Genomic DNA, 11,150 nt, shown 5'->3' on the forward strand with positions numbered 1-11,150 from the left:
ACCCCCCCCACTCCCCTCCACCCCCATGCCATGGAACTCAGTCTTCTCAAGTGTCAGCTCTCCAAGAACAGACCGTGTGTCCTGGCTATTGCTTACAAACCTTTCATTGAGCATCTTCAGTATTTTTCAGTGACAACATGTTTAGAATGTATGGGGCTAGGAAAAAGCAAACAGCCATAAAACTCCAGAAAGTGGAATAGTCTTTAAAAACTAATGCCACCGCACCTGTGGCATTGAGGATGCTGCTGTGCATATGAAGCAAGGATGTAGAGAACTCTGAGTTAGTGATGCAGAAAAACTGCCCATCAACCTGAGAAGGCTTTCGGGATGCTTTCCTGTTTCATTTATCAAGCTGTTAGGTCCAGCAACTTAGTAGTCATTTGGAAAATATTTATCTCATTGGTAAATAACTACAGTCACCTACCAATGGGATGGATATGCTTCTGAGGCACCAACTTCTCAAACTTTGCTATCGTAACAGATATTGCTATGGTTATATATTGTTCCTCCTTGTTATTGTTTTTTGTTTCTTTCTTTTCTTTTCTTTTTTTTTTTTTTTGCTGTTGTCATTTTGTTTTTTGAGACAGGGTCTTACTTTGTAGCTCTGGCTGTCCTGGAACTTACTATGTAGACTATGGCCTCAAATTTACAGAGATCCACCTACGTCTGCCTCCCAATGTTGAGATTAAAGGCATGTGTCACCATGCCTGGCATTATTTTTTTTATTACAGCAAATGCTAATAACTTCACAAAAGGTGACCTTATCAAGAACAATACAGCCTGATACTATTGAAATTGTGACTAACTTTGATCTAATTGTTTGTGCCATTGTTAACACATGTCAAATACCAGTGCGTCTAAAAATGCCAAGTTATCCTGTGATATTCTGGTGGGTCTCTCATAGTTCTCTGAGGTGCTAGGTATGTGGTATGAGAACCAGGCCTCTTGACAATCCACTTTCTTATAGTCTATATTTATATATTCTCAAGAGTATGCAACAAAAAGCAATGTCTATGTAACTATAAAAGAAGAATACATTAGCTACAGAAATTTTAAAGTGATAAAAAATCATTTTTCTATGGTTTCATCTTGATGGAAACTTTTCCTTTGGGGGCATACATCTTATAAGAGAAGGCACCTTGTATTCTGCCTCACAGATCTGAGTAAGGCATTGGAATTTGACCTGATTTCTCTGCTTGGTGATTAGCTGTTGGGGAATGTTTTTGTGCACTGTGTATTCAGTTGCAGATTTCTGTACCCAGAGATCTGGTTTCAGTCATTAGTATTATCATTATTATGAAGCATTTCTTGACTTAGTATTTTGTAAAACATTGTTCTCCATCATCTATTGGTCAAATAAAGAGCTAAACAGCCTATATATGCTCAGGAGAGCAAAAGGCAAGACTTCCTCAAGTCCCAACAGAAGGAGAGGGTTGCAGATGGGACAAGCAGATTCACCCTCGGACTCAGAAGAAGGAGGAAGTGCCATCATGAGAACAAGATTTCGGATAACAAAATGGCCACATGGCTGGGGAGTGGGCTATGCCAGCATAGTTGGAGTAGCTGAATATCTGCTCTGCTAAAGTGTCTGAAGCTTATTAATAAATATAAAGGTCTCTAAGTCATCAATCAAAGCAAGTGTGGTCATAGAAAAGCCTGTACTTTTACAGTGAGCTTCAGTCCGTCATGGCAAAGGAGTGGTGGAGTTTCAGGCATCAGGAGTATGAGACGGAGAATGTTCCTCACATTATCATAGATCAGGAGACAGATAACACATGAGGAAGATGAGATGCCTGTAGCCTTCAAGACCCACCCTTGGTATCCTATCTGCCTCATCTGCACTCTAGGCTCCAAAGGGTCTCCAACATCCTAAATCAAAACCACTAGCTACTGGGAAAGTGCTCAAACCTTGTAGCCTGTAGGATATTTCACAGTCAAACGATAGCAGGATATATGATTTTTTCCCACATAAAAATAATTATCCTGTGCTGGATAATTTTATGTCAATTTGTCACAGGATAAAGTCATCTGAGAGGAGGGAATCTCAATTAAGAAATGCCTCCACAAGATTGGGCTGTAAGCTCCAGGGCATTTATTTAAATTAGTGATTAATGTGAGAAGGCTCAACCAATTGTGGGTGGTGCCACCCCTTGGCTAGGGGTCCTGGGTTCTATAAGAAAGCAGGCTGAGCAAGTTATGGGAAGCAAGAGAGTAAGCAGCACCCTTCTGTAGCTTCTGCATCAGCTCCTGCCTCCAGGTTCCTCCTCTTCCTGTCCTGACTTCCTTTGGTGATGAACAGTGATATGGAAGCACAAGCTGAATAAACCTTTTCCTCTGCGACTTGCTTTTTGGTCAGTGTTTCATCACAGACATAGAAACCCCAGCTAAGATAAACCCAGTGGACACAAACATGAGACAAGCATTCAGGAGACTTTAAACAAGTGTCAGATGTCCCAAGCCCCACTTTTAAGGGAGTATATAATTCCAGTTAAGAAAAAAATGTTCAATTGAAGAGATTCTAAAAGGAGAGAAAGCAAAGCATTGGAATTCCTGTGTGTAATGCAAGAAAAAAGGGAAGATTAATTCTGTTAAGATTTCTCTAATTTGGGCCCAAAGCTGTAAACAGAACAGAATAGGAACACGAAATTTCTATAGGGCATCACATCCATGCAGTGCCTGATGAGGCCAGAAGAGGGCGCTGGCTCTTCAGGATGGAGTTATAGGTGGTTGCAAGTAGCCATTTGGATGCTGGGAACCAAACTTGGATCCTCTGTAAGAGCAGCAAGTATTCTTAACTACTGGAAATTTTTTGACAACAACTACTAAATGTTTATTAATACCTGGCACTATCCTAAACGTCTTACAAATGTTTTAATCTCATCCAGCACTGTATTAGACTAGACTATTTTTCCCTTCATCTGAGTGCATGGAGTTTGTAACTTCTTTACATTTAACACAGTGAGGAAATGTAAGAACAAAGGGGGCCTGTCTCAGAACCACTGCAGCATATACTGTGGGGTACACAGCCATCATAAGCGTGTTCTTGGGAATACTGTCTTTTTGGCACCAAATACATAAGACACTATGTCCTATAAGTCCTAATGTCACAAGTGCACTCACGCATGATGTTAACATAAAAATCATGTTTATACAACAGCTTATTTGGATATAAGGGAAAGCAAGGGGCATGAGTAAGCTCTCACTCTGGACCCCGCAGCACCCCGTCCTTGTCATTCACTGTGGTATCCAGTGTCCTCAGGTCAGTGTTCTAGCTAATAACCCTGGTTACGTCTCCTCCTCCCTTAACTGAAATATCAAAGACTTTGCTATCATCAAATTTGTGTCTCTCAGGTGCCGTACCATGCTCGCCACTGTCCATTCTAATGCACCTGGGGCAGCAGTCTGCGCCTGGCAGAGCCCAGGATTCTCAGGCTTCTCTACTGATCAGCAGATCGTTTTGTGTTAAGTCTTGGTTTCCCACTTACAAATGGAGTGGCTGAATTAGAGCAATGGCTAGTAAGCTAGTTTTTAAAAGTACTTTTATTTATCTGTGTGTTTGGCATTTATGGGGGTCAGATGACAGCTTGTGGCAGTTGATTCCTTCAGCCATGTGGGTCCTAGGGATTGATCTCAAGTTGTCAGTCTTGGTGGTAAGCAACTTTACAGGCTGAGCATCGTGTGTGTGTGTGTGTGTGTGTGTGTGTGTGTGTTCACGTGGTAGGTGTGTGTATGTATTGTGTGTGTATGTGTATGTGCAAATGTATATTTGTGTATGTGATGTGTATGTACGTGTGCATGTGGTGTGTGTGTATTGTATGTGAAAATGTATATGTATGTGTGTATGTGATATGTGTGTATGTGTGTATGTGGTGTGTATCTGTGTATGTGGTATGTGTGTATGTATGAGTATGTATAAATGTACATGTTTGTATGTATATATGTGTTTTTATGTGGTGTGTATATGTATGTATGTGGCATGTGTATGTGTGTGTATGGTATGTATGTATGTGTATGTATGTATATGTGTGAATGTATATGTATGTGTGGTATATGTGTGTGTGTGTTTATATGTGTGTCTCTGTGTATGTCTCTGTGTGTGTATGTATATATGTATGTGTCTGTGACTGTGTGTGTATGTGTGTATGTGTGTGTGTGTTTCCTACTTTAGTCTGCAGTCATTTACCTGAGGTCTTCTCCACACTCCTCTCTAGATCAGCTTTGGTGACAGGAGCCTAGACTGTGACTACTCAATTTGCAGTCTTAGATCCAGGCCATCACATCACCCAGTGTGGGGCTGTGGAATCCTGGGTGTTCGGCCACGCCCCCAGAACCCAGAGCTAGGTCACATAAGGCAGGAGACTAACAGGTCTCTGCCTCAAGATTTACATATTACCTAAAAGCCCCACCCGCTTCCAATATAAGCAAACCCCTTCTGACATTTTTTGGGAGAGCTAGTCACCATCCAAACCCACCGCCATGTCAATAAATCTCCACGTCTCTTGAAATTCTGGACTCATTGTGTAAGTCAAAACTCACGCAGGGCTGGGGGGGAGAAGCCTTTCTCTCTGGTGTAACCGAGGTTCGAGAGACTACCTCGACTCTGCCCAGTGCAACTAAACAGCGCATCTCGGGATGGCCCTCGATTCTCTGGTGGTCTGCGCTGTTGAATCCCACCGGGAAGTACGGTAGCGCCCAACAAACGCGCCCTGCGCCCCTACCCACACTGGCTCACACTCGCACCTCCACCTGTGACCCCTGGGCGCAAGTTTTGACCCGCAACCCAGCTTGTTAAAAATGTTGACTCTCAAGTCGTGTCTGAGCCAGCAGAATAAGACTGTACATTTAAATGTCATCCCTGTTTAAGTGACCTGTGTTCATTCTGAAGTGTGAGAGGCTTTTGCCTAAGATGCTACCAGGCATGGCTGCTCTGACATCTGTGATCTCCTTGTCCAGATTCCACACGACTGCTTAACTGTGACTTGTGATATGAACTCCATCTCACTCACTTTGTTTTGGCCACGAGATTTCACTTGTTGGTCCTTCTCCACTCCCCCTACCTGAACTTCCGTGGTTGGCTGAAGTTCCCTCTTTCTTTCTGTTTCCTCCAGCTCTGTGTCACTTCGAGCAAATTGATTTTTCAATCTAAGCCAGTTTCCTCAACCATAAAATGGGGATCATGATGTTCTCTTTTTTTTGAACAGATTAAATGAGCTAACAAATGCACACTCCATGCCATAGTGCTTGGCAGAATAGGCCCTTCACAGTGGCTGCTATTGTCCTGGCTGACTTGCACATAGTATATCTTTGTTCCTGTGTGGGGAATAACCCAGGGCCTTGAGCAAGCCAAGTGCTATACGACTTAGCACCTTTAGCCCCTTGTCATGCTTGCCACTGTAATACAGCAGTGAATTAGCTACTCTTCTCAGTACTGTGATGAAATACCTGTTAGACAAGTTCAGCAGATAATAGGTTTACATTGGCTAATAGTTTCAGAGATGTGGTCCATCATGGTGGATAATGTGTGGTGGAGCAGAGCAGGTCACATGGTGGAGGTGAGAAAGCGAGAAGACATTAAGGTAGAATGCACAGCAGGCAGGCAGGCCTGATGCTGTAGCAGAAGCTGAGAGCTTACTTAAGACACAACCATGAGGCATGGAGGCATGGAGGCAGGGAGGCAGGGAGGCAGGGAGGCAGGGAGGCAGGGAGGCAGAGGAGCAGAGGGGCAGAGGGGCAGAGGGGCAGAGGGGCAGAGGGGCAGAGGGGCAGGGAGACAGAGAGGCAGAGAGGATTAACAGGGAATAGTGTAGGCTTTTGAGACTTCAAAGCCCACCCCTAGTGACACTCTTCCTCTAACAAGGCAACACCTCCTAATTCTCCCAAGCAGTTCCAATAACTGGGGACCTTGAGTGAGAAGGCTGTGAAGAGCTGCTGAAAGCTGATGACACATGACTCAGAGTCCCTGAAAAGAGTCTAGGGTATCAGCTACTCCAGGACTGTGGGATTTCCAGAAGGATGTCCTGAGCCTAAGAGAGAAGCTATGTATGTCCTCTCTTAGGAGCAGGTGGTAGAGATTGAGGGGTAGGAGCTACCCAAACCCACTGGAGTCCAGGAGATTATTTTGATCCCAGATTGATAGACACCAGAGTACTATTTGGTATTCCTAGAGCTGCATTTTGGCCTTGCTTTGGTGGAATTGTTTTATGCCCTATGTTCTTTCATTATTGAAAGTATATAATTTGTCTCTGATTATTGTCTGTAGGAGCCCATAGTTCAGAAATTTCTGAGTCTTAAAGAGTTGGATCTTTTAAAGACTTAGGGATACTTTTAAAAAATGAAACTGTGTGTCATTATAAACATGGAACGTTGGGACAAGAGATGGAAGGTTATGGATTAAAGTGGTATATTGTGTGTCATGTTGACAAGGTTGATTGTTAGTGGGATTTGTTTTTAAAGACTTATTTATTTTATGTGAGTACACAGTTGCTATCTTCAGACACATCAGAAGAAGGTATCAGATCCCATAACAGATGGTTGTGAGCCACCATGTGGTTGCTGGAAATTGAACTCAGGACCTCTGGAACAGTAGTCAGTGCTCTTAACCACAGAGCCATCTCTCCAGCCCAATTGTTACTTTTAATTATCAACTCACTACAATCTAGAACTATCTGAGAAGACAGTCTGAATGAAAGCTTGTCCAGAACAGGTTGACCTGTGAACATGCCTGTGGAAGACTGTCTTGACAGTTAAGTTCATTGATGTGGGGAGAGTCAGCCCACTGCGGGCAGCACTGTTCCCTGAGTTTGTCCTGTTCTATTTATGAGTACAGGGGTCTATGTATGAGTTAAGTACTGGGTATGCATTCATCCTCTCTGTTTCTTACTGTGTATATGACTTCTCAATGATGGACAGCATCCAGGAATTGTGAGCTAACATGAACCCGTTCCCCATTAAGTTGCTCTTTTTAGGATATTTTATCACAGCAACAGAAATGAAGCTAGGACACATTGTTTTGGGTAAACTTAGGTGTTGTTGGTGTAGCAGAAGTTAGTGAAGTTCTTAGGGAAGGGCTACCTGGTAGATAAGGATGAGGAGTCTGGTGTCAGCCTTGGTTGTGAGGTTGACCTTTCCTGATCTTGTGGAACCCTCAGATATTTTACCCTGCTCATGAAAACAGCAGTAAAACACTAGACGAAAAGTTGCATGTGCCTGGCTTCCTTCTTCTTCCCAGCCTTCCTTTCTCTCCCCAATCCCACCCTTTCCTTTCAAAAGTCATTTTATCTGAAATGCTTTAAGCAAGAAATAATCTCAAAATTAGATTTACAAATAAAGCAGTAGCCTTTCAGCAACAGGTTTCAAGAATGGAGGAGGTTCTATGAAATATGAAGTTTAAAAAAAAAGGAAAGAAAAAAAACAAGGAAAAGTATTAATCCTTACAAAGAAGGTCCTGGCCCTTGTTTACAGCTTCAGAGCGTGAGTCTGTGAGCACCATGGCAGGGAGCATGGTAGCAAGCAGGCAGGCATGACACTGGAGAAGTATCTGAGAGCTCACATCTGATCCACAGGTGAGAGAGGGGAGGGAGAGGAGAGGAGGAGCATGAGGCTGGGGCTAGCTCAGGCTTTTGAACCCTCAAAGGCCATTCCCAGTGATATCATCATATCTCCCCCACAAAGGCCACACCTCCTAATCCTTCTCAACATAGTCCCACCAACTAGGGACCAAGCATTCAAATATATGAGCCCTTGAGGACCATCCTCATTGGAACTCACAGCCCACCGGCAGTCTTGTGCCTTTCAGCCTGAAGCATTCTGTCACATATAAACGCCTCCTTTCACCACTGCACACTTTGCTACACTATCCACCCCTGTTGCCAGTTCAGCTGTATGTATCTGATCTTCCTCTCCTGCTTTTCTACCCAAATCATTGGCAGCTACTTCCCTCAGCCCTGTGTTTTAAGGTCTCTTAGATATTAACATCTCACTTGATGTCTTTCTATCCTGCTTGTCCTCACTCAAATATCCCCCGACTCACTAACATTCCTCTGGCTATTAAATAGTTAACATTCTTCACAGAGGCCCATAGTCATGCTCAATACACTAGTGGGAATAGGATCAAGTAACAGGAAAGCAAAGCTAAATGCTTGTTGGATGCAAGTGATGTTAAATTTTGAGGAAAATAACAGGGAATTGCTTATCACCCTTTCTCCATTGTACCTGGCCTTTGTGTCTCCAGCACACAGGTTGACATTTTCAGTGTTGCTGACACATAAACACCTCCATAATACACATGCCACTGCAAGCCACAATTTAGCCTCATCAGAACACCTTCTGTCAAGCCTTTCTGTGGGAAATAGCCTTTCTCTCTCCAGGAGAACATTTTGCTTTGATGGCGTTTGCTTCCTTCTGTGTATAAATCCTGTTAGAGTAGTTGTAGAGTAGTGTGTTACATTCCAGAGTCAATGTCACAGACTTACTTTACTAGCAGTTTCAGTATTTCTGTGATTTTTACATTGCTTTCTTCTTCAGAGTACTGTAAATTCCTGGAACCTTTTTGAAGTTTTAATACGATGCCTTTTGAAATGAATGATTAGCTGTATTCAGTGTTTATGTAACACCCGTCAGTTTATCCTGTAAGCCATTGACAGCTTCTGTATGGAAGAGCAAATTAATTACATGGGAGTCTGCCAGTAGAGGGGCTCCTTGTATGAATGCCAGCCCGGGTGGTTCAACATGAAAAATGGGACCAAACACCTTGAGTCCCAAGATACCAAAGACTCACTAACACATAGGTTAGTTACTTTGTTGCCACATAAACCCTAGACATGGAATCAGATATTCAACGCAAAAGAAATCCTGGGCATGAAATTCAGACCTTTCTCACTTACTTTAAGAGTTGCTTTTAGTACAGTAGGAAACAATATCCAGAAAGTAATGCTTGTTTAAAGTTACTTGAAAGATGGATTCTACATAGTCTCAGATTTTCTATGTTTAGTTTGCAATGATATTTGTTCCAGTTGTGTCTTTATTTTATTTATTTATTTTATTGGATGTTTTACTTACATTTCATATGTTGTCCCCTTACCCCATCCCCCACCAACCCAGGAACCCCCTATCCCCTCACCCCTCCTCCTTCTTCTCTGAGGATGTAACCCCTACCCACCTCCACACTCCCACCTCCCCACTCTCAAAATTTCCACCCCCTGGGGCATCCGGCCTTCATGAAGTCAAGGATCTCTTCTTCCACCTATGATCAGCAGGGCCCTCCACTCTTACATATTCAGCTGAAGCCATGGATCCCTCCCTAAGTGCTCCCAGGATGGTGGTTTAGGCCCTGGGAGCTCTGGTTGGTTGGTACTGTTGCTCTCCTCATGGGGCCACAAACCCTTTCAGCTCCAATGGCCTTTCACTCTAACTCCTCCATTGGGAACCCCATTATCAGTTCGATGGCTAGTTGTGAGCATCTGCTTCTGAATATGTCAGACTCTTGAAGACCTCTGAGGAGACATCCATATCAGGCTCTTATCAGCATGCACTTCCTGACTTCCACATCAGCATCTACCTTTGGTGACTGCACATGGGATGGATACCCAGGAGGAATGGTCTCCAGACGCCCCCTCCTTCAGTTTCTGTCCCTCACTTTGTCTCCATATTTGCTCCCTTGAGTATTTTGTTGCTCCTTCTTAGAAGGACCGAATCACCCCCACTTGGTCTTCCTTCTTCATGAGCTTCATGTGGCCTGTGAGTTGCATCTTGGGCATTTCAAGATTCTGGGCTAATATCCAATAACCAGTGAGTGAATACCATGTGTGTTCTTTTGTGATTGGCTTACTTCACTCAGGGTGATAATTTCTAGTTCCATCCATTTACCTAGGAAACTCTCAAATTCATTGTTTTTAATAGCTGAGTAATACTCCATTGTGTAAATGTACCATATTTTTTGAATCCATTCTTCTGGTGAAGGACATCTGGGTTCTTTCCAGCTCCTGGCTATTATAAGTTAGACTCCAGAAAACCAAATGACCCTATTTAAAAAATGGGGTATAGAGCTTAACAAAGAATTTTCAACTGAGGAAACTCGAAGGTCCGAGAAGCACCTAAAGAAATGTTCAATATCCTTAGTCATCAGGAAAATGCAAATCAAAACAACCCTAAGATTCCATCTCACACCAGTCAGAATGGCTAAGTTTAAAAACTCAGGTGATAGTAGATGCTGGCAAGGGTGTGGAGAAAGAGGAACACTCCTCCATTGTTGGTGGGACTGCAAGATGGTGCAACCACTTTGGAAATCAGTTTGGTGGTTCCTCAGAATATTGGACATAGCATTACCTGAGGATTCAGCTATACCACTCCTGGACATATACCCAGAAGATGCTCTAACATATAACAAGGACATATGCTCAACTCTGTTCATAGCAGCCTTATTTATAATAGCCAGGAGCTGGAAAGAACCCAGATGTCCTTCAACTGAGGAATGGATTAAAAAAATGTGGTACATTTACACAATGGAGTATTACTCAGCTATTAAAAACAATGAATTCAAGAAATTCCTAATTAGGCAAATGGATGGAACTAGAAAATATCATCCTGAGTGAGGTAAGCCAATCACAAAAGAACACACATGGCATTCACTCACTGATTATTGGATATTAGTCCAGAAGCTTGAAATACCCAAGATTCAACTCACAGGCCACATGAAGCTCATGAAGAAGGAAGACCAAGTGGTGGTGCTTTGCTCCTTCTTAGAAGGAGTAACAAAATACTCAAGGGAGCAAATATGGAGACAAAGTGAGGAAAAGAAACTGAAGGAGGGGCTGTCTGGAGACCATTCCTCCTGGGTATCCATCCCATGTACAGTCACCAAAGGTAGATGCTGATGTGGAAGCCAGGAAGTGCATGCTGACAAGAGCCTGATATAGATGTCTCCTTAGAGGTCTGCAAGAGTCTCACATATTCAGAGGCAGATGCTCACAGCTAACCATTGAACTGATCAAGGAGTTCCCAATGGAGGAGTTAGAGTGAAGACTGTAGGAACTGAAATGGTTTGTGGCCCCATGAGGAGAGCAACAATACCAACCAACCAGAGCTCCCAGGGTCTAAACCACCATCCTGGGAGGACTTAGGGAGGGATCCATGGCTTCAGCTGAATATGTAAG

The sequence above is a fragment of the Grammomys surdaster genome, unplaced genomic scaffold, assembly GCF_004785775.1.
Source record: "Grammomys surdaster isolate TR1022 unplaced genomic scaffold, NIH_TR_1.0 126076, whole genome shotgun sequence".
NCBI lineage: Eukaryota > Metazoa > Chordata > Mammalia > Rodentia > Muridae > Grammomys > Grammomys surdaster.